Source organism: Euphorbia lathyris, chromosome 9, assembly GCF_963576675.1.
Source record: "Euphorbia lathyris chromosome 9, ddEupLath1.1, whole genome shotgun sequence".
NCBI classification, from domain to species: Eukaryota; Viridiplantae; Streptophyta; class Magnoliopsida; order Malpighiales; family Euphorbiaceae; genus Euphorbia; species Euphorbia lathyris.
The window spans coordinates 5,041,575-5,067,322 of record NC_088918.1 but is presented as its reverse complement, the minus strand read 5'-3'; the positions used below and the strand labels follow the sequence as shown (position 1 = coordinate 5,067,322).

Sequence of the window (25,748 nt, the reverse complement as noted above, 5' to 3'; positions counted from 1 at the left end):
AAGCCCAGCATCTAATTGGAGATGTTTGGGCCGAGGCCCAAAGGGGAAGGATGTGAATTTGAGGGAGGTATTAGGTGGGTTTTCTATGAAAGAGAGAAACAAGTCAGATTGGGGGCCAATGACCGATGAACCCTCTCTGATACCTAAATTAGTATGAAGAATGCGTAATTTATCAGGAATATAGTGATATTATAATATATACAATTATGTACCTGTCTTATTGATTTCTACACTATTTATAGACATTCAAGTGTGTGCTCGGTTACACGTGTCATCTCCTGATTGGTCCGGAAGCTATATTTCCACAATGAACGATTGAGCGTGTAATCTTGGAGTCTGAAGTCCTTTTCCCTCTTTATTTCCGGAAAACTCTTCGTAATTAGGTGGGCTAACTAGATGTATGAAATGTTATGTCTCGACTTATTTATCTAAGCCCATTTCGTTATTTCATTCCATATCACCTGACATCTAGGGATGACAACGGATAAGGTACCCGCGGGTAGTGACAATCCCAAACCCTTATCCGTTTATTTTTTTTAATTACCTGTACCCGTCCCATTATCCTAACGGGTATATGTTTTGCATCCCATACTCGTCCCATTTAATTCATGGGTACCCGCGGGTATCCTTACCCGTTAAGAATCAATAAATAAAACAAAAAAATATTACAAATTTAACAAAGTATAAATTTAATAAATCATCCATCTAAAAATTGAACAAATTGAACCTTAATTAAAACAAATAAAGTAACTTAGTGGTATCAATTAATGGTCGAAAACAAAAGGTTTGTGTTCAAATCCTACCTCTTAAATCTAAAACACTATAATATTTTTTAATATATAAAAGAGTTATGACGTGTAATGGGCGCCAGGTATCCTGAGGATATTCTCATACCCGTCCCATTATCCTAACGGGTAATGATTTTGATCTCATACACGTTTCATACCCTTTTATACAGGATACAGATAGTTCCATTAGGATCGGATAGTTTCGGGTACCCACGGATAGAGTACCTGTTGCCATTCCTACTAGCATAGATGGAAAAGAGAAAATGGATGATGTATAGATCAAAGCTCTAATTCAGGTGATATATTTACTTTATTGTGTTTATGATTTATTCAAACAATGGTTAAAAAAATTTAGTTTGTATTTTACAAACTTAAATGCATATTATATTTATGGTCTTTCAACATTACACTTACTTTTATTATCGCTTCTAAACTTCAAAATCGAATATTACGACGCTTCAATTTTACACTTTACTAATATGATGACCCATTTTAATTTTAATCAATATGACCACTATTATGAGAAATTTTAATTCTTAATTTTTTTTAAATCATTTAGGTGTTATTTTGTTTGGAGAGAGAAAGAACCGTCTAAAAATTGTAATTTGAAAACACGGTAGTTTCATGAGAAATATGATTCTAAACAATTTTAATTCTTGGACTAATAATTCAAATGTGTATACTTTAAGCATGTTCAGAGAGCCAATATATCACTTTAAGAAAATTCAGAGAAATTACTTTAAACAAATTCAAAGGATCAATATAACCTTTCCAACTTATAGGGCAGTTGATCTTTTTAAAAGCTAAAGATATATTAAGCAATATCTGTTATATAGGATTGTATTCTTGATCACAACCGAGAAAGGAACCTAAGTTTAATGGATGAATCATGATAGAGTAATTTAAACGCGATTAACGATCCAACCTAGCTTTCTGGAGTGATCACAATTGTGCAAAAAATTTCCTTTCAAAAAAAGTGCCGTGTTAAAACAGTAATATGTTGATCGTTTCACATACTTGGTGATATGTTGACGATTATATGTGAGTTAACTAAAATATGTTGACGATTGTAATATATGTTGATCGTTTCACATATAAGAAAAGCTTAATACATATGCTAAAAAATAATTGAAAAAAAACTTAATATATATATTCATCTAACATATAGAATTTAATGTATTGAAAAATATTGGTTTAAAGGACTATTTGGTTCTAGTTTATTCACAATTTTATCATTTGATCTCTGACTTATTATTTGATCACATTTAGCCTTTGATCTATCCCAGTTAGTGAAATTTCATCCAATTTGTATTTAAACTGTCACATCCGATCCTAAACGACTCATAATCGGCATCGAGCGTAAAATAGAAAAATCACAATCAACACCTAAGAGTCTCCAAATTATCCAAATATAATAAATTTCAAACTGGGTTTACCCATAACTTAGGTACAGGCTCCTCCTTTACTGCGGAGCTCTGGGGGATCTTGTCTGGCATTAAACTCGCCATTCGCATGGGTGTTAAAAGACTTTCGGTGGAGTCTGACAATTTGAAGGCTATCAACAGGATTTCGGATAGACAGGCTGTTTGTCTTAAGAGTCAGAATCTCATTAAAGCCATGTTGAGGCTTCGTCCTGCCTTCGATTCTCTTACCTTCTCCCATATTTATAGGGAGCAGAACCGCGTGGCGGATCGCTTGGCAGCTGCTGGGCATGGGGGGATGTTAGGTGTTTCTACCCTTTCCGTTCCTCTTTCTTTTCTGTTACCTTCTCTTCTTGAGGATAGGATTGGGGTCAGTCTTCCTAGACTGATCCCGGGTTAGGTTTTTGTTTGTTTGTTTTTTTCTTCCCTTCTTACCAAAAAAAAAAAAAAAAATGAATTCATATTTCTACTACATTCAAGTCCCAAAATATAACCCAATACAATTAAATTTCCAAATGAAAGACAAATGTTCTAACTAAAGACAAAACCAATGACTTAATACTTCAACCTCGTTTACTTTTTTTTTTTTATCATTTTCATCAATTAATCTTCCTATTGATTGGATTTTTTCCTCCTTACATCATTCTGTTTTTTTATTTTTCTTCTTTTCTTTGTTCAATAAGATTATTTTAGTTAGATTGCATATATTTTACAGGATCTCTTAATCTGCTTCAATTGCATTTGTTGTTTATTATCTTTTCATTTGTAACATTTTCTGTTTTAGCAATAGCAGAAATGATAGATCTTATACGTAGATCACTATATCTACGTGGTTGCAAAAGAAAGGACCGAGATCCGAAGATTCAGAGAAGTTTAAATGTTGAAGATTGGATTATAAGTGCTTATCTGTAAATTTGGAGTTTCAAAAAGTATATGTTTCTGTTTGTTTTTCTTGTGCCTTTAATGGTTATTTTGCTCATTGTAGTCATTTTCTTACCTTTATGATTTCTGTACTAGGCATAGTCTGTACTTATGTAAGATATTATTCCTTATTTTCTTATTGTACTTTAATATTTTCTTATCTATGAAATTATGAACTTATTTTATCAAAAAAAAAAAAAAAAATTGGTTCAATTTTTATGTTATACAGATTTAATCAATTTATTATTAAAAGGGTAGCTTTAAAAAAAAAATCTATTTATTAAAATCTATTTGAAATGATATTCAATTTTCTTGAATTAAAATTATGTTTGAAATATAAACTATCACGTCCGTGTCTAAAATTTTTAATATTTATTTTTTTTTTAAAACAGGTAGTGTTATATAATTATGAATTTAAATACATAATTGAGTTTAATTTAATGTTTTTAGATGTAAATTAAAAGTTTTGGGTAAATAAAAAAAAATAAATGACTTCATTAAGTATCAAAAGTAATATTAACCAAAATTGTATTGATGTTGTAGACGGAATTGGAATTACACGATATGTTTCAAAAATTATATAACTATAATTATTTTAATATATATTTTTTTTTGAAGCAATAATTATTTTAATATATAAAGATGTATAATTAAAAGAAAATAAAAAAATAAATAAATGGTGCCACGTGTGGTTAGATAGAGTAAGGTAGAGATAAGTGGCAAATGTGCATGAATTATGAGTGCAACGTGTATTAATTTACACATACACAAACCAAAACTAATACTCCCTCTGTCCCACAATACATGTCTTTTAAGGTTAATACACACTAATTAAGAAATATAATTAATTTTGAGTAAAAGACTTTGTTACAGAAGGCATCTTGCTATCTCTGGTGCTTGTAGTAGGTGTTCTGGCCATGTTGAGTCCCTTTGCCATGCTCTGAGGGATTGTTCTAAAAGTATGAAGGTTTGGAAGGAAGTCCTTCCTCCTCACATTCTTCCGTCCTTCCTTGCCTATCCTGAGGCTGATTGGTTCCAATCTGGGGTGAGTGGGAAGCTTCTGGCTAAGGTTGAGCATGGGGAGGTTATCTTTGCTATCATTTGTCACCAAATATGGAAGTGGAGAAATGAAGAAATCTTTGGTGGTAAGGAGATGTATGTTCATAACTTACCTGAGTTTTTCTCGAGGAAGCTCTCTTCAGTTATTGAAAGTTTTAAAGGGGATTCTTTGGTTAGAGCTTCTCAGAATAAGGAGGAGCGTCTTGTCGGTTGGTGTAGGCCCAAGGAAGGGGTGGTGAAGCTCAATACAGATGGTTCTTGTCTGGTTAGTAGGAGAATTGCGGCCGGAGGGGTTTTAAGGGATGGAGGGGGTGCCTGGATGTCTGGTTTCTCTCATAACATTGGTATGGGTTCATCCTTCTCGGCGGAGCTGTGGGGTATCCTCTCTGGGATTAAGCTTGCCAAGAGTCTGGGTGTCAAGAGGCTCTCAGTGGAGTCTAATAATAAGGAGGCCATTGATATGATCTCCGACAATCATGCTATCTGTTTTAATAGCCAAAACCTTATTAAAGCCATTAGGAGGCTTGTCTCCGATTTTGAATCTGTTGAGTTCAGACATATTTACAGAGAGCAAAACCGTATTGCGGACCGCCTGGCTGCTGCTGGCCATGAGAGGATGCTGGGTGTCTCCATTCTTTCTAGTCCTCCTTCCTTTCTCTTACCCCTTCTGCTTGAAGACAGGATCGGGGTCAGTTTTCCTAGGCTGATCCCAGGGTAAGTTGTGCTTGTTTCGTTTTGTTTTTTCCTTTCCTTGTTTACCAAAAAAAAAAAATTGCATTCCTTAGTAACTTTATCTATTCCTAAGACAAAAAGTCAACTTAAATAAGGGTATATTTGGTAAAAGTAAATTAATGTGCATAGATTGAAGCAAAATGTCATGTATTGTGGAATAAAAAAAGTTCTCTAGAAAGACATGTATTGTGGAACGGAAGGTGGTGTATAATATAAGGTAAAGGAGACATAAAAAAAAGGGGGCTATTTTTTTGAACACACCTAGTTAAAAATGAAGAGTCTCTACGCCAAAATGGATTGATAATTAGGTAGTTTGAGTGGTTATAACGAGGTATGTGCCTTGTGTTCATAATTATGATATATTATCGTATTTTTATTTCACATATCTAAAATCCTGATTTAAGGCCTAATATATGGGATATTTTCGAGTATTGTCTAAGGGATTTATTACAGATATAGAGTAGATAATAATAAATTTGAAGTGAGATTTGGTATTAATGGTCTTTTAGCAGTCTTACGAGTTTAAAGGTATAATCGGTCCAAACTAACTATGTTGGTTCAAAATTACTATTTCAGAGATCAAAATAGACCAATTCGTCATTTTAAATTTTATGATAGAAGGATTAATACTAATAGTTGTCAATTAGAACCTATAAAATTAGTACAAAAGCTTAGAATATAAACTCTAGTACAAAAGTTTGGGATATAAAATGTGTACGGATGGATTCCTAGTAGTGTTATGAGTTTAACTGAACCTTCGATCAGTACTAACGATACCAATTTAGTATTATATGTTACTATTCCGTGAGAAACGGAAATAGTCTAATAAGAATATTAAACTTTAAACGATATTAAATTTTTCGATACAATATTTTGAGCAATTTAATTATCGTTTTGTTACTATTTTGAGGGTTGAATTAAATTATAAATCAGTATTTTTGATAGATTTATAATTTATTGAAATAAAATGTATATTATGATTTATGTGATTATTTTGCGGAAGAGTTAATTGAAGGCAAATGATTTATGGTTGTGGAATAATTTAGAAATTTGATTGCGAAAAGTGGAACATCATGATTTTATGATTTTTTTATATCCATCTAGAGTAATCCAGATCGGTGGTTTTATATTGGAAGACCATATTTAGTGAGAAATATGGCCTGTGTACACAGTCTGAAGACCTATCGAGTATGGTAGTGAAGTGTCGGGTAAGACCATATGAGATAGGCAATGTTAAGAGACGTTTTGACTATATATGTGGTTATGGATTGATGCTTAAGGGGAGAAACTCTATGATGGATACTGTTGTCCTCCGAACAGACTCTAGCAAGTGCACTAGAAACAAGTAATAAAGTGATAAATAGAGTATCGTCTCCACAGGGATTGAAGATCAAATTTTACTAGAAAAACCTTGTAGAACAGGGTGTTCGTGGGTCTAAATTCTTGATAATGAGAGATATTGTAAACGTATGACAGCGTAAATGAATAAATTGATAAAAACAATTTCTTGGTAAATGATAAAAGGTAGAACAGGTTAGGCACAGCGGAACCGGTCACTTTGAGTCTCTAAACTTCATATTTATTCATGAATGGAGTAAAGTGAAGTCAAGATTTCTGTTTTAATGCTCACTTAAGTCAACTCTCGTGTGTTCTTAAGATTCTAAGACTTACTACAACTGTAAGCGTCCCTAAGGTTGGTTCTTTCTTGCACTAAGATCGAAACAACATTTCAATAAAGAAAACTCATGATACAACCTCCTAACATTCCTACTTCGGTGTTGGATGTTTGATAAAAAGGTCCGTGAAGATGAAAGCAGTTCCCTATCATTCATCTATCACTATCATACATGCGTAGCAATGGAATAAAAAGCTTCATCAAACACTTCATAAATTAACAACATTCATTCATAAAAAGAAAACAGAGAACTTACATAATCGGCCCCGATTGGCCGAACCCATTCAAAATGACTACTCACTCATACTACCGAGTGAACAGTCTGCTCCCATTCTATAGAGCTCCATTAATGGAGTCATCTTCTTTCTTAAGAGCTCTTATACAAAAACGTCTATTCTTTTTGTTCACAAAAAAGATCCTTTTTCCTTTCCCATACTACGACTATTTAACGGAGAAAAGAAACAAAACAGTACTGAAAGTATACGATTAAAATATTACAAAAACCAACTACTTTGTTCATAAATCCTAGACTACTAAAAGTGGTTAAGATCCTTTTGACCCTTGAACACTCAAGGGTCGAACTTTCTTGTCATCATGCTTCTTTTAACTGCTCTTATCGCCTTTCCTGCCTGTCGCTCCTGCCGTCTGTCTTGTCGCTATCCGTCATCAGTAATTGCAGCATTAGACCGCTGGATCAAAGGTTGCTCATCTCCTCATGGTTTGCACAAAACAAGCTGCTTACAGTCTGTTTGACTTAATCTTTCCAAATCTGCACAAAAACATTTATAAGACCTTCTTTCTCGTAATTTAACCCTAAAAACACCCTTAATTCCTCATAAATTATATGTTAAATTGTAGTCAAATTCATGCCTAACAAATACCCCCAAATTGAACCTTTGCTTGTCCTCAAGTAAACAACAGATAGAAGAGAAGTCTGCTTTTTGAGAAGGATTTAGGAATGAAAGAATGCGGAGGATGAGTTGGAGGGGATCACGGAGAAAGAGATTATAACAGATTATTTGATCTCAGAAGATTTTTACAGAAAAACGCAAATCACGATTTTGAATGAAGTTATGCCAGTGTTTGATCATGTAGCCCTACTCAAGAAATTCCTCAAAGCTTAAAGTTAAACCTCAGTTTTCACATGAACGACCTGTTTGCCCAAGATACCTCACTGAGGAAAGGACGTTTCACTCACTCTCGAATGGCCCTTTTTCGCCATAAGGAAGGGAATGCAACTTCACTCCTCAGCTCAGTAAATACACCCGTAGGGTGTGAATTTGCTCATTGGTCCCATTTCTATGGATCAAAATTTTTCAAACGAAGTCCAAAGGTCTTTTAATGGTTGTAATGTAAGGTTAAGGTACAGGTGTGGAAGTGAATGGCTTTTGTGTGTAAGAATTCTGTCCTCATGCACTTTACACCAATCCTTTTTTTCTCACATACAAATCTGCACAACTTGTTTTAACCAATGATTTACCCACAATTTTAATCAACTCCTACCACTAAACAACCAATTCCAATGATTTTGGGCACACTATGAGGTAGTGTTCCATGAATGAAGAGGTTCTTTACATATTTTTCTTTTTTCTCTCAATCATTTTCTTTTATTCAACATTTTAAGTATGCACTTGAGTTTCCTCAGCCAATTATATTCTCTATTAACACCACTTGCAAGAGGCAGATTCTCGGCTCTTTAAGCTCATAGTGAAGGGATTATGGTTGTTCACAGGCTAAGTTAATGAAAAACAAGGGTAAGGCTCAAATGGTTCATCCTACTATATGAGTGCAATGCACGGGTTAAGTCTTTTAAATGGTTGAGTTAGGTGCCTAATGCCTTTATCATTCTAGGTTTGTCAAAAATCTTTCCATTTCTATAGGGCATACCAAAGCCAATTCTCGCTAAAGATAGCAAGTACTGGCCCACTCTTTAAAGAATCAATGCATTTTTAATGCAATTGCAGGCTCAAGTTCTCACTACTTTGGGGTTTCATGTATTTAGGCCAAAGGTCCCTCATGTGAATGTTGACTTAGAACTTCAAAATTCTTGGAACTTCAAGACTCGGGAATTTAAGATTAACACAAGGCTATCACCACACATCTCAATCATTCAAAGCGCAATCTGTTTAGTAATTTCTACAGAGACAAAACACTCGTAACACTAAACTGTTTACAAGGATATGGACATAAAACAAGGAACATTTACTGAGGACAGTTATAGATTTCTATTTATTCATGCCAAAGATCACATGGGGATAACTTGTTATTCAGAAAAATATACTATACTAACCAATTGTTCAAACTTTTATCATGTTTATGCATACTCACACAAATATTAACACAAGTAATGTAATATCCCACCCCCAAATTAGAATGGAACATTGTCCTCAATGTTATTACTAATAAAAGCATAGGAAGAACATAACATGATAATAAGTGAGTGTAATCAAATGCAAAGAAGGGGTATAAGTGTTACCAGATGCTTGGATAGTGACAAATTGAAGGATCAGACAGGTGGGGAGAGAGAGAGGAGTCAACCTCTCTATCCGCAGCAGGACCAGTGCCATCCCCTTTCGAGGAGGCAGCGGTATTGGCAGTTGTTTCAGGTTTAGCTCTTACCGGACTCTTGATCGAGGCACCAGAGGGACTCTCCTTTCCATGTTCTTCCACATAGAGGGTTTTGAGTAGGTCAATCTCGCTTTGTTGCACGACATTTGTATGTTCTAGAGCAAAGATCGGTTCTCTGCAAGCTTGGGTTTGTGCAAACAGAGCGTTGAACTTGGAAAGGATGTCTTCATTGGAGAGCTTGGCACATTTCTGGTAAAAGCCAAGATCATTGGCTTGCTCGATTTGCTCAGACTCGGATGACACCGATACTGTAGGCTCATTCTTCCTCTTCCGACATCCAGACCCACTTCCCATTCACCATCCTTCCGAATATCATGCTTTGTAGGCCTTTTAAATCGATTTGGTCTGGATAGTTCACCACAGTTAGCCTATTTCGGTCTTCTGGCTTGAAAACCCCGAGTTCTTCGGCTATTCGTGTCACAATGCTGCCACAGCATATGACGGACGAATTTTTTCTCCCAAAAGCGCTAATGTACTCCCCAAACCAATATCCAAGGTTCATCCTGCGCCCCTTTACCATACTCCAAAGAGCCGTAAGGTCTGCGTGAGGGATAGTGGCCTGGTTCTCGCGCGCAAAGATGGTGCCGGAAACCAGTTTGTGCAAATACCGGATGGCGTAATCCTCAATACCAGATGCTTTGGAGGCACTACCGTCATAATTTGACTGGCCAGAGATTGAGCGCTAGAAAGCCGTTGGGTCAAAATCGTCCGGGGTTTTAGTGAAAGCCCCTTTGTACCCGTCAGACTCTAAGTCGTCGTCATCCGCAGCGCCAAGCAGGTTATTAAATGTGTTCAAGGACGGCCGTTGGGTATGGGTCATCAGCCGGAAACTGAACTTTCCTTCCTCATCTGGGTCGGTGATCTCAGGATCATGTTTAAAGGTGGCTAAAAACTCCAAAGTGAGTTCCTTGTATGCTGGCTCCTTCATCTCAAAGAAGCAGCCAAAGTGGCCTGCTTACATGGGTTTTTTTACACGCTCCGCAAGCCGAAGCTTTTTCAGCGTTTCCCAGCATATAGTTCTCACCGGCCCAAATTCGAGTTGAGCCAAATCATCATAATATTGTTGCACCGCGGCGTCCTTAAACTGAGATAGTTTCTTCACTAGTTTTTCATCGGGTACAAACGCGATTGTGCTTGTGCCCACCATCTTGCTCTTACCTTTTTCTTTCTTTATGGCTTCAACTTTCACTTGTTTCCCTGAGCCTCGAGTCCTCATCCTGAGATAGCGACTAAATAGGGACACCCAAAGATAGTTGTCAAACAAGATATGGGGAACGGTGTGAAGGAAAGAGTTTAAAACAATTTTTAACTAGGGTCCGTAATACAGTCTACGCCCTTTAAGTAGAAAAAAGTTTGAAACGGCCTGTTGCCAGAACTGTCATTATGACGACGTTTCTATGAACGCCACCTGTATGAGTGGTTATGGCAACAGACGCGGCCAGATGAAAAGACGCATTGGGGAATCGAACGGTTACTTTTTAAGTTTAAATTTACTATACTCTACCTACTTTGGTTTTATCGAGAGAGGTGCAAAAGTAGAGTATAATAAGTACCAAACGAACAGTTGGATTTGATGTTCACTTTATTTGCCTTATGTTCGCTTCCAATCACCAATTGATTTTCCCCAAATATCATTTCAAACCCTTTTTCAAACAAGTAAAAATTCAAAACTTTACCCACATGGAAGGGTAAAAGTTTTAAATGTTTGCTCGCACTTAAAAACCTGATATATATGTTAAAGAAATTTCGTTACGGATCGTCATGTGACAAAGAGTTAATCTTAACCAGACTAAGCAATCCTAACTAAACTTTGACAAAAATTAAAAAAAATTCATGTACTAAAGTGCAAGGTTACTTGTGCTACAATTGGTGTTTGCAGCGGACACCCTGTTCTTGCTTCTATTGGCTCGGGGGGTCCTGGAAGTGGACAGTGTCAATCTTCCTTTGGTGATCGTTTTCGAGATAAGGTTTTAACCTCTGTCCATTGACCTTGAAAGGTTCATGACCATCCTTGCCAATTTCGACTTCCCCGTGATCGAACACCTTGCTCACCGTATATGGTCCCTACCATCTGGACTTCAGCTTCCTAGGGAACAGTCTGAGCCTTGAATTGTACAACAGAACCCTCTGTCCTTCTTGAAAGACTTTCTCCTAGATTTTTCTATCGTGCCATTTCTTGGTCTTCTCCTTATAATTCACCACGTTTTCATATGAAAACAACCTGAATTCTTTCATATCACAGAGTTGCAGCTTCCTTTGTTCGCCCACTGCATGTTTCTCAAAATTTAAGAAGGTTAAAGCCCAAAAGGCTCTATGCTCCATCTCTACTGGAAGGTGACACGATTTTCCATACAACAATCTAAATGGGGACATTCCAATGGGTGTCTTATATGCAGTTCTATATGCCTATAAAGCATCGTCAAGCTTGTTTGCCTAGTATTTTCTAGAATTGCCCACGGTTTTTTCTAAAATTCTTTTGATTTCACGATTTGAAATCTCCACCTGCCCACTAGTTTGTGGGTGGTAAGGTGTGGCAATTCTATGAGAGACTCCAAGCTTGCCCATCATCTTTTCAAATTGAGCGTTGCAAAAGTGGGTTCCTTGATCACTAATGATCGCTCGTGGGACACCAAATCGGGCAAACAGCCTTTTTAGGAATTTTACAACCACACGCGCGTCATTAGTGGGACTAGCAATTGCTTCAACCCACTTGCTCACATAGTCGACTGCCACTAAAATGTATTTATGTCCAAAAGACGTAGGGAATGGTCCCATGAAGTCTATACCCCATATATCAAATATTTCACAAACAACAATGTTATTGAGGGGCATGGCATTTCTCGCTGAAATATTGTGTGTTCGTTGGCACTCATTACAAGTGCTTACAAACATGTTGGCATCTTTGAAAATAGTTGGCCAGAAAAAACCTGATTGGAGCACTTTGGCTGCAGTTCTGCTTGCGCTATGATGTCCACCCGCTTCTCGATCGTGATAATGGCTCAAAACAGCTTGTCCTTCTTTTTGAGTGATGCACCTGTGAATGATCTGATCTGCGCATAACCTGAAAAGATAGGGTTCCTCCCAAAAATAATATTTGATCTCTGCATAAAACTTCTTTCTTTGGTTAGTGGATAGGTTATGTGGTTTAATTGAACTAGCAAGGAAATTCGCAATGTCAGCAAACCATGGAGAAGGCTGTATAGAATACAAACGCTCGTCTGGAAAAATCTCTAGGATTTCTGGTCGTTCCTGATTGTTCTCATGAGAAATTCTGGACAAGTGATCAGCAGCTACATTTTCGGTCCCCTTTTTGTCCTTTATCTCTAGATCAAATTCTTGAAGTAAGAGTAACCACCGTATCAGTCTTGGCTTTACATATTTCTTTGCAAACAAGTAGCGTAAGGCAGCATGGTCTGTGTAGATAATGACTTTTGACAAAACTAGGTACGAACGGAATTTGTCAAAAGCATACACTACTGCAAGAAGCTCCTTCTCTGTAGTGGTGTAGTTCTGTTGAGCCTCGTTTAATGTTTTGCTTGCATAATAGATAGGTCGGAACTTTTTCTCAATCCTTTGCCCAAGAACTGCTCCAACACATGTATCGCTAGCGTCACACATCATCTCAAACGGCTGTTCCCAGTTGGGTCCTGCTAGTATAGGTGAGTTGATCAGCTTGCCCTTCAATAGTTCAAATGCTTTGACACAGCTTGTGTCAAATAAGAAGTCCACATCTTTATGTAGCAAAGCTGACAGAGGTAATGCGATTTTTGAGAAATCCTTTATAAACCTTCGGTAGAACCCTGCATGTCCAAGAAAACTTCTTACATCTTTTACATTAGTGGGAACGATGAGTTTCTCTATCACTTCCACCTTGGCCTTGTCTACTTCCATCCCTTTTTCAGAGATTTGATGCCCGAGAACGATGCCACTTGTAACCATGAAGTGGCATTTTTCCCAATTTAGGACTAAATTGGTTTCCTTACATCGCACTAGCACAGCCTCCAGGTTGTTCAGACAGCTTCCAAATGAGTTTCCATAGACGGAGAAATCGTCCATGAAGATTTCCACTGTTCGTTCCACCAGATCATGAAATATGGACATCATGCATCTCTGAAACGTGGCTGGAGCATTGCATAGTCCGAATGGCATCCGTATGTAAGCATAAGTCCCGTAAGGGCAAGTGAAAGTTGTTTTCTCTTGATCTTCACAATGGATAACAATCTGATTGTACCCAGAATATCCGTCAAGGAAACAGTAAAATGCATACCCTGCCAAACGTTCGAGCATCTGATCAATGAATGGTAGAGGGAAATGGTCTTTCCTCGTTGCCTCATTTAGCTTTCGATAATCCACACATACTCGCCATCCTGTTATGGTTCGTGTGGGAACCAATTCATTTTTTTCATTGAGAACATCCGTGGTACCTCCTTTCTTTGGCACTACATGAACAGGGCTAGTCCAAACACTGTCAGATATAGGATAAATAATTCCTGCATCCAACAGTTTGATCACTTCTTTTCTCACAACCTCCTTCATGCGGGGGTTCAGTCTGCGCTGTGGTTGGATAGACGGTTTATGATCTTTCTCCATCAGAATTCTATGAACACACACTGTTGGACTAATGCCTTTGATATCATCAATTTTCCAAGCAATAGTTTCCTTGTTTCTTCGCAATACCTCCATGAGTTGAGCTTTCTGATCAGGGGTTAGTTTCGAAGATATAATCACCGGGCTCCCGCTTGGTGGTTCCAGAAACGCATACTCTAGGTGTGATGGCAAAGGTTTTAGTTCAAGTCTAGACAGGGGCACAATGGGTATTTCAGATGGTTCTCGATGGGTAGGAACAGTGGGATCTGGAGGAAGTGTCGAAACATGGGCTTCAATGGAACAGCATGTTCCTTCACATAAATTTACTTCTTGTCCTAAGAGAGCTTCCAGAGTATCATGTCCCTGTTCCTGCAAAGTAGACAGACTTTGGAAATCATCTAAAAAACAACAAGTGTCATCACTAGTGTTAGCTCGTCTCATAGCCTCATTCATTTTGAAAATGATTTCCTCCCCATTAATTCTCAAAAATAATTGTCCCTCTCCGACATTAATCAGGGCTTTACCTGTCGCTAAGAATGGTCTACTGTTAAGCCCAAAATATACCTAAAATATCATTAATATTTACATCATTTTTATTACGAATTTGTGTTATTTATATCTGTTTAGATTACTTTTACTCTCAAATATCTTTCTTTCTTGCAAGGTACCTAAATATTTGGTAAAATCCAAATATGAACGAAAAAGGATCTAAAATAGAAGAAAAATCCTACAAAAGGAGTCAAAGACGACGTAAATCAAAAGCGCCAAGTCAAGGACACGAACGAGAGCTAAGAAGTGAGAAAACTCACCGTGCCGCGACAGTGAATCCCCAACCCGCGGCCGCGACACGCGTGGTTTAGCCATTTCTCCCCTTCGTCCAAAGCTCAACTTAATGCTACGTCATTCACGGCCGAGGATCTCCATTCTCGGTAAGTGCAGAAAATTTTCCAAAAGCATTTAACACATGCTGAAATCCAAGAAACGCGTTCGTTCAAGTGGATAAAGACGTCCTTTCACAACGGACACGACTCTTAACCAACGGACACATCACTTCAGTCACAACCCTTCAACATCTATAAATAAAGAGTTGATATGGAGAGAAATGTGTTGTTAAGTAACATGTAATACATGTAATGTAGTGAATGTTGAGAAAGTGAGATTAGTGCAGAGTTTATGCAGAAACTCTGACTCAGAAAAGAGTCAGAGTCTAGATTTTATTTCTGTTCAAAGCAATATGCTGTACACACATTGTTTACTCAATAATAACAAGTTTAGTAGCGTTTAGACATTGTTCCAGTTTAGTTTACATTTTGGTGGCTGATGAGATTATTCTCCATTCTAAAGATTCGGCGAGAAGAATTAGTAAAAGGATCCGCCCCTGAGCCTGACAACCTCTAAGGAAACCCAAGGAAGGGACTGATCAATCCGTTCACTTGCACGCCCTCGAAGGGTCCATGTGATTTCACTCTGTAAACTTGTATCAATTTATATTTCATCTAATAAAGTCCGTTCTATTCGATAAATCGTTATGCAGCACTTATGGTAACCAATCCAATATAAGTGAGGCTGGTGTTTTCATTAATACGCAGTTGAATTCAAAATCATTACAAGGAAACTTTGTTGAACACTTAGGCAAATTATCATCTCGAAAGAGTTTTAATTTGAGTAAGGGCAACTATCCCGAAAGGGTTTTGTCGCGTTTAAAGCCAATTATTTAGAGGTTCCGTCATTTATTTCATCATCATAATTGATACAAAGTTTAAGTTGTTTTCTTTGCTCAATGCAAACGAATACATTTATTTGTTTTTCTAAAAAGTTCTAAATGTTCATGTCTTGCAAATTAACTTTTAAATCATAAATAATTTCTAACATCTAAATACTTTAATCTAATTCTATTTCTAGCAATTTCAAAACCAAATCCAATTTCAAATAATGTTTATCTATTTAATAAACCTTAAGTCGTATTTAAACTGAATTAATATAAGTTTTCGTTAAAAAGCGTTCTCTGTGGGATCGATATTTTTATTACTACAAGCGAAACCGTGCACTTGCGGAAATCGCTCAACAAGTTTTTGGCGCCGTTGCCGGGGAACGCCAAATTTTTAACAAAAATTTATGTTTTTTCATGTTTTATTTCGAACTTTGGTTTATATATCTATTTATTTATTTTTATAGTTTTTATTTAGTTTTTGAGGATGGTCACTAGGACTAAATCCTCGTTGTTATTTAACGTTTGCAATTAGATGTTTGCAGATATAAAAATCCAAGTCTTTTCAACAATAAACTGGAGATTTGATAATCAATGAAATTTACAGAAGGAGTCTACCGAAAAGAAATTCAGCATGCAAATACATCAGAAGGAGAAGAAGAATTTTTGAAACAGGATGTCAGACGTGACATATGACTTTTCCAGAAAATTTACCTTTTCCCAAACACCTTTATCTCTTTTCTATAAACTTAACCCTTCACCAAAATATCATATCTCTTTCTTAAGAAATTTATTCAATTCCTACACTAAACCCAAATAATTTCCTTTTTTATCACTTCCTTAAACACCTACATTTATCTCTCTAAGAAACAGCCGATCAACTCTTCTCAGACAGATATATCAGAAGTAGGAAGAAATTACCTTATCATCCAGGAAGGAATTGTATACTTTTAATATAGTTTTGAAAGTTTCAGTTAATGTACGTAGTTTTTGTTCACGTACGGAACCAAAAGTTTGGGCATTCAACCGAAATCATTAGATCCTTAATTTGAGAAAACGCTAAAAAAAAGGGGCCTAAAAAAAGAAAATACCAAAAAAAAAATATAAAAAAAACCCAAAAGAAAGAAAAAATATATATAATAATTTCAAAGATTTGGGATGCAATTCTAATTTTTGATTCCAAATTGAAATTATCTCCAGGTAAGTTTTCAAACCTTTTGTTGTTTATCTTTAGTCTCGTTTGTTGTTTTATTTTCATCTTTTCTTTTTTTAAATTTAATTTACATTTGTTTATAATTTATAATTTTTAGTTTTTAAATATGCGTATGTCGAGTTTTAAATCAATAAAAATTTATTTAAGTCATGTTCTACGTTTGTCCAAGCAAAAGGAACAAAAAAATATATTTCTGAACTTACAGAGAATCTGAATTCTCAGTTGAGAATTCAGAATTTCAAAATTTCAAGGGAAATAAAGAGAAAATAAAAATTTCTGAACTTACCGAGGATTGAAATCCTCGGCCGCGAATCAGAATTCTCTGTAACTTCAGCGAAATTTTTTTTTTAATTAGCGTGCCGCGACCGCGTCTCAGTATCCTCGGTCGCGACACGGTGAATTCCTGCAGAATCAGACCTGTATTCTTCTTTTCCTGCAGACACAACTTTTCAGAAACGAAAAATTGAGTTTCTTCATCTTTAGGAGGTTTGATTAACACCTTTTCGCATCAAACCAACACCTCCTTTCATCCTAGGATTTTATAAATAAGTTATTGAGGATCAAAGTTCTGTTACATTCTTTTCATCTCTGACAGAATAAATTTCTGATAGTCTTATATATTAATTAACCAGAAACTAAGTTCAGAGAACTTTGCTTCCTTACCTATTTTCAAACACCATGACTTCTGTTTCAGACAATAAACATCCTGACTTATCAGCACGCTATGGTTGTTTCTTTCCGGTGTATAATCATGATGAGGGACACCGTTATTATCAATTTCGATATACAATGCCCGTCGGGATGTTATATATGGACGAGTTCTTGAATGATGAACTCGGAATAAGCGACGATATGAATCGCTATTTGGAGAAATTGGGGTGGACTAAGTTTGCTCATATGAAATTTCCAATAATTAGAGATTGGATTCTGGAATTTCTCTGTTCTGTACGTTTTGTTAACAAACGTCGGATGCGTCTTAGTTTTTGCCACGACGGCAAAACTTACACATTTGGCTACCCAGAGTTACATGCCTGGTTTGGTTTTCCCCTACGGGAGACATCCACACATCGTCCTGGCAGAAATATGACGTCTAGAGACATTTGGCGAATGCTAACTGGTTTTTGGCGTTTCAATCCCAGCCTCGCCTACAATAAGAGTATCAAATCCAATTCTATGGTTTATTTACATAAATTCTTGTGTCACAGTTTGTTTGGACGCACTTCTAGTAGTATGGTCCAAGACACAGACCTGTATGTCTTAGGCGACATCTTCCGAGGCAATACCGTGAATTCATCGAAGATTTTGATGGACGGTCTGGTTGCCGCTTCTAGGTTGAAAGGGAGAAAGTCAACGGGATATGGGAATATAATCTGTGGCATTATACTCGGAGCGAAAGGATTAGTCGATGTTCCATGGACCGATCCAGAACCCTTTCCATTTATGGATTATGAATACATGGAAAAAGAGGGCCTGGTTAAAAATGTTTTTAGGATTGGCCCACAATTTCTTTCTGCAGAAGAAAGACAGATCTTCGTGCAGGCAAAGATTGATCGTTATCGGGCCTGGTTAAAAATGTTTTCAGGATTGGCCCACAATTCAACGGGATGACGTTTTAATTTGCCTTTGTGTTGTTTAGTATTTTTGTTTTCACACAGTATGTAAATAGGTTTGTTTGTTTTTAATTAAATTCATATTTATTTCATGCAATAATAATAAATCCATTCTTTTTATTATTTCGTCTGAGTACTAGTTTTATGTCTGTTTAAATTTTCTCAGAGATAATTAATCGATGACAATAATTCTCAGTTTATATTTAATATCTCATAAATCTATTAAATAAGACATTAATAAGTACATGACTAAATTAAATATAAATGACTAAATAAAGATTCATTTAACTTACATAATTAAATGAACATAAATACTTCAATCAATTTTTATTCAAAACCTTTGATATTCTTATCTTCATTGAATTAATTATATCATTTATTTTTTTCCATTAATAAGGACAAACCTTTGGTTTTCCTTATCATTTAATGTTTTACATTTATGTTCTTCAGTACAGATTACATTTTCAAGGAGTTCAGGATATAATTTCTCAAGAAATTACACAAAACAGAGTTAAAATGCAAAATATGGATGATCAGGGGCTGATCCGCGGCCGAGAATGTCAAATTCTCGGTAACTTCAGCGAGCAACACAAGAAAATTCAGAGAAAATTTCTCTGAATACCGCGTGCCGCGGCCGCGGATGGGTATCCTCAGTCGCGACCCGCGGCCTGTAGAGCCACCAGTTCCGGATTTCTGACTTCAATTGAGCCAATTCCTATTCCTACCATAACTCCTAAACACTTTTACCCCTATATGTACCTATCCCTTACACAAACCTAACATCACTTTCCATTTTACCCAACTTACACAATCCAAACTCTTCCCCGTACGATTAAATCCACACCATATCACCTTTACTTTTACCAAATTTTTACCTACCCAATATACTTCTTTCCCAACCACACCTTTACAAGTTTTCCACACCATGCCTAAACATAAGACGGTTACTAATAAGGTTTCCTCTACATCCATTAAGCATCAATTCAGATTAGGACGGGCAGCGGTACAAGAACTTTTATGAACATAACTCAATTATAGACTTTTTGGTTAATCTTTCCTATGCTCAAGAGAATGAGAGGATTACATTTAAGGATTTAGGTTACGTTTATGAAGTTGGGATGACGAGATGAGTATTTTTGTTTGGATATCCTACAAGACATTTTATTGTTAAGCCATAAATTTTTCCAACCAAACAAGTTTGGACAAATTTTCCAGTACACTTTTAGCAAGCTCTTTCAGGATAATAGTAATTTCTATTTCAATAAATTTTTTTTTCTTTTGGGGCTTGTTAAAAAGGTAAATGATTTGAAGTCATGATTTACTTGTTCACTTTGGATTACCTCATTACGGATTTCGTGGAAGATTAAATTGGATTACATTTTGACAATTGAGTCCATGTTTCCATTTTTCAACCATTAAGCTAGTTGCTTTGGTCATTTGATTACGGTGTTGGCTAGTTTTACAAGTTCGATGTTGCTACTACAAGTTCACAGGGCAATGGTATTAAAGAGGATGGTAATGAGCAGACCCATTTTTGGTACGGATGACGATGCGCCGTATGACGATGAAGCGGATGCACAAGGGCATGTTGATACCCAAACACAAGCACGAGAGCATGTTGGTAATGAGCATAATGTTCGTGATCACGTTAATAAGCCATCAATTTTCAACCACACCGTCTCCACCGGATTCACGATCACGTAATCAGGTTATATCTAATCTTTTCTTTACTCATTTATTTTGATTTGTTCCAATACTCCTATTTTCTATTATGTTTGGTACACTTTTAATATCTTAATTTGGATACTTTAATTTCATACTTTTTCTTTCTTCATTCGTATGATTTCTTTTCGTACCATTTTTCGTGTTTTATCAATTTTGCACCAATGAGGACATGGTCCAATTTAAGTGTGGGAGGAGATATTGCATATATCATTTTTAGTACGAATAAATGCAACGAATAAGAATAATTTTTAAAGCAACATTTATAAATGCAACACTTGTTTTATGTAAATGCAACATATATTGCAAAACAATTTATTTAACATTATTTTAACATATATTTAACTTATGATTATTTTTAGGTTATCATTAATATTTCTATACGGGTAATATTTTCAAATTTTTCACAAATCTTTGACACGATTTTAAGTAAAAAATTGTCTCGAGTGAATGTATTTAAGTAAAAAATTCTTTATTTTCAATCTCTATTTTATAATCATGAAATTTATGATACAATAAATCTTATTTTAAATTTTCAATTAGGTTTATAGACATTAAATTGAACTAACAATTTTTAGCTCGGTTTTGATTTTGTCTTACATTAACACCAATTGAAGTTTTTAAGGAAACTTTAGCCATAATACATGTTGAATTTTAAGTCAATATAGGATGAATGTGCTAATTTTCTTTTTCCCAAGTTATAATCAATAAATCGTATTCTTAACTTTTGGCCACGATTGAGACCACCCTTATCACAATCGAGGTATGAAAGGGAAAAAATAAATAAGTGAAGCGTACTTTTGGCCACGGTTGCGACCACCCTTATCACAATCGAGGTATGGAAGGAACGTTTAAATAAGAAAAAATTAAGCGTGTTTAAAGTTTAAAGTAACGATTGCGTCCACCCATGGCATGGTCGGTACCTCTTAAGCGAACACAAATAAAATGCATATAAAGTTACGATCGAGACCACCCTTATCACGGGCGTAACTAAGAAAATAAATTAAACTTAATACTCATATATAATAATTCAAGTTTGGGAAAGGAAATTTGGTGCTTTGAAATGCCTTGAGATGAAAAACTCAATAACATGCGTGCTTACATCGTCCCGAATACTTCAATTTAAACATTGAAATACAAGACGAATGATATATCGTATTTATACTAAGTTAGTTTGATATTTTGCGTATAAATTTGCCATGCGAAGTTAGTATTTTCGGCTTAACTAATTTAAAAGGTAAACACAAAGATATATGCTTTATTTTCATAAAGAGATTAGTTAAGGAATAAATTCAGTGAAATTTTGCTCGGGACTAGCAAAAGATTAAGTGTGGAGATTTGTTAAGCCCAAAATATACCTAAAATATCATTAATATTTACATCATTTTTATTACGAATTTGTGTTATTTATATCTGTTTAGATTACTTTTACTCTCAAATATCTTTCTTTCTTGCAAGGTACCTAAATATTTGGTAAAATCCAAATATGAACGAAAAAGGATCTAAAACAGAAGAAAAACCCTACAAAAGGAGTCAAAGACGACGTAAATCAAAAGCGCCAAGTCAAGGACACGAACGAGAGCTAAGAAGTGAGAAAACTCACCGTGCCGCGACAGTGAATCCCCAACCCGCGGCCGCGACACGCGTGGTTTAGCCATTTCTCCCCTTCGTCCAAAGCTCAACTTAATGCTACGTCATTCACGGCCGAGGATCTCCATTCTCGGTAAGTGCAGAAAATTTGCCAAAAGCATTTAACACATGCTGAAATCCAAGAAACGCGTTCGTTCAAGTGGATAAAGACGTCCTTTCACAACGGACATGACTCTTAACCAACGGACACATCACTTCAGTCACAACCCTTCAACATCTATAAATAAAGAGTTGATATGGAGAGAAATGTGTTGTTAAGTAACATGTAATACATGTAATGTAGTGAATGTTGAGAGAGTGAGATTAGTGCAGAGTTTATGCAGAAACTCTGACTCAGAAAAGAGTCAGAGTCTAGATTTTATTTCTGTTCAAAGCAATATGCTGTACACACATTGTTTACTCAATAATAACAAGTTTAGTAGCGTTTAGACATTGTTCCAGTTTAGTTTACATTTTGGTGGCTGATGAGATTATTCTCCATTCCAAAGATTCGGCGAGAAGAATTAGTAAAAGGATCCACCCCTGAGCCTGACAACCTCTAAAGAAACCCAAGGAAGGGACTGATCAATCCGTTCACTTGCACGCCCTCGAAGGGTCCATGCGATTTCACTCTGTAAACTTGTATCAATTTATATTTCATCTAATAAAGTCCGTTCTATTCGATAAATCGTTATGCAGCACTTATGGTAACCAATCCAATATAAGTGAGGCTGGTGTTTTCATTAATACGCAGTTGAATTCAAAATCATTACAAGGAAACTTTGTTGAACACTTAGGCAAATTATCATCTCGAAAGAGTTTTAATTTGAGTAAGGGCAACTATCCCGAAAGGGTTTTGTCGCGTTTAAAGCCAATTATTTAGAGGTTCCGTCATTTATTTCATCATCATAATTGATACAAAGTTTAAGTTGTTTTCTTTGCTCAATGCAAACGAATACATTTATTTGTTTTTCTAAAAAGTTCTAAATGTTCCTGTCTTGCAAATTAACTTTTAAATCATAAATAATTTCTAACATCTAAATACTTTAATCTAATTCTATTTCTAGCAATTTCAAAACCAAATCCAATTTCAAATAATGTTTATCTATTTAATAAACCTTAAGTCGTATTTAAACTGAATTAATATAAGTTTTCGTTAAAAAGCGTTCTCTGTGGGATCGATATTTTTATTACTACAAGCGAAACCGTGCACTTGCGGAAATCGCTCAACATCTACCCAAGATAATAGGAACATGCAAGTCCTCGTCTATGTCCATTATGATAAAATCAACAGGCAGTATGCATTTTCCTACCTTTACCAATACATCTTCCACTACCCCCCTAGGGTAACATACAGACCTATCAGCCAACTGAATACACATTCTAGTTGGTTGTGGTTCTCGTAGCCCCAGCTTAGCATACACAGAATATGGCATTAGGTTTATACTCGCTCCTAGGTCACATAATGCATTTTCAATATTTAACTTGCCAATTGAGCAGGGAATAGAAAAACTCCTTGGATCCTTCAGCTTTTTCGGAAGCTGCTGCTTGTTCTGGAGTATTGACGAACAGTCCCTGTTCAGTTGGATCATTGAGATATTTTCCAACTTCTTCTTGTTTGACAAGATATCCTTTAAGAACTTCGCATATGTGGGCATCTGGGTAAGTGCTTCCACGAAGGGGATGTTGATATTCAACTTCCTCAAGGTGTCTAACACTTTTGAATTTTGCTCTTCAAGCTTCTTGTTCACCAGCTTCGCCGGATAAGGTACAGGTGGCACATAGGGTGGAGGTGGTTTGTACCTCTTTCCTTGTTCCTCCTGGTCCTGATCGACGGTCAATTCTACCCCGACGGGCTCTTCTTGACTAGGAACAGCTTGTTCCTTCTTTTCTTCAACATTTTGAGAGGTACCTGCACACTCAGCATTTTTATCAGTTGGAAAAGGAGGGTGAGTTTTCTTACCAGATCTCAGGGTGATGGCCATGACATCTCATTTGGGGTTTGGTTCGGTGTTACTTGGCATTATCCCTTTTCCTTTTGACGAGGATGCAGCAAGTTGATGGACCTGTGTCTCCAGATTTTTGATTGAAGCTTGTGTCTGCTTCATGAATTGCATCATCATGGTTTTCATGTCCTGTTCTATATCTTCCTTCGGTGGAACAGGCTGTTTATAATGTTGTTGAGGTTGTCTCTGGTATTGTCCTCCTTGTTGCTGTTGATACCTCGGTTGCTCTTGCTGAGTGGGCTGCCCAGTCCATCCAAAGTTCGGATGATTTCTCGTGGCTGGGTTGTATGTATTTGAGTATGGGTTTGGTGGGTTCCTTTGATTATAACCAACATAATCACATTGCTCCTGCTCACCTTTCCCTTGCTTGACTTCAGGACAGTTTATGTTGAAGTGAGGTCCTCCACAAAAATCACAAACATCATTGAACGGTGGTTCACTGTGAATGGATGATACATTAATCTTTCTGAGCTGCTTTGCAAGCTGTTCCACCTGGGTGGTCAGTTTTGACACAACATCATCATTTCCCGCTTTTCTTCCTTCACTCCTGGCTAAGTGCCAGTTATAACTTGTACTCACGACTCTCTCAATAAGGTTATACAAGGCTTGTGGTTCAAGATCTTCGGGGTTACCATTGGCAATGGATTCAATTTGGATTTTATAAATGTTGGTGACTCCATTGTAAAAATTCTGCACTTGCATCCACATGGGGATGCCATGATTTGGTACCCTCCTTAACAGCTCTTTGTACCTTTCCCATGCCTCTGCCAACGACTCGTCCTCCTCTTGTACAAATCGAGACACTTCATTTCTGAGTTTTATGGCCTGTCGAGGTGGAAAGTATTTCATCAGAAAGGCGCTGGCCATTTCTTCCCAAGTGGAAATGGTTCCTGGCTGTAGGTTCTTCAGTCAGTTCTTCGCTTTATCTTTGAGAGAGAAAGGAAACAGCTTTAGCCTTATCACTTCATCGGAGACTCCTCGGTTTGATCGGAAAGTGTTGCATAGTGTAATGAACTCCTGGATATGTCCATTTGGATCTTCCGACTGGTATCCATTGAATTGTACTGCTGCCTGCAACATTTGTATCATACATGCTTTCACTTCAAACATGTTGTTCCCTTCATTAGGCAACACAATGCACGAAGAGTGCCCTTCCGTGGTCGGCCTGGAATAGTCTCTGATCCTCATAACTGGAGGATTGTTGTTCTCTCCTTCCTCTTCTTGATTAGGTTAAACTGGTTGTTCTGGTGGTACTCTTCCAACCATCCTTCTTTCTCTTTGTCGCTCTCGTTGTCTTGCTCGTCGAGCTCCCGCTCGGTTTCGTCTACACGTTCTCTCTAATTCGAGATCGATAGGAAAAACTGGTGGTCCAGCTCTGCGCATAAACAATGGGAGAACTCCTTCTGGCTGCACTATTTAGCAAACAGATTAAAAACACCTTGTTTCACAGAAATTTTCAGATAAATTTTGTTGCTTTCAATCCCCGGCAACGGCGCCAAAAACTTGTTGTCCTCCGAACAGACTCTAGCAAGTGCACTAGAAACAAGTAATAAAGTGATAAATAGAGTATCGTCTTCACAGGGATTGAAGATCAAATTTTACTAGAAAAACCTTGTAGAACAGGGTGTTCGTGGGTCTAAATTCTTGATAATGAGAGATATTGTAAACGTATGACAGCGTAAATGAATAAATTGATAAAAACAATTTCTTGGTAAATGATAAAAGGTAGAACAGGTTAGGCACAGCGGAACCGGTCACTTTGAGTCTCTAAACTTCCTATTTATTCATGAATGGAGTAAAGCGAAGTCAAGGTTTCTGTTTTAATTCTCACTTAAGTCAACTCTCGTGTGTTCTTAAGATTCTAAGACTTACTACAACCGTAAGCGTCCCTAAGGTTGGTTCTTTCTTGCACTAAGATCGAAACAACATTTCAATAAAGAAAACCCATGATACAACCTCCTAACATTCATGCTTCGGTGTTGGATGTTTGATAAAAAGGTTCGTGAAGATGAAAGCAGTTCCCTATCATTCATCTAACACTATCATACA

The 25,748-nt window shown here is 36.5% G+C and overlaps 1 non-coding gene across 1 annotated transcript; it reads left to right on the top strand.

Moving 5' to 3' along the window:
* The first annotated feature begins 24,411 nt into the window (after nucleotides 1-24,411).
* Nucleotides 24,412-24,518, top strand: LOC136207761 (small nucleolar RNA R71). Its single transcript, XR_010676889.1, has one exon. It is a non-coding gene; the product is annotated as a small nucleolar RNA R71 (small nucleolar RNA).
* Nucleotides 24,519-25,748: the final 1,230 nt, after the last annotated feature.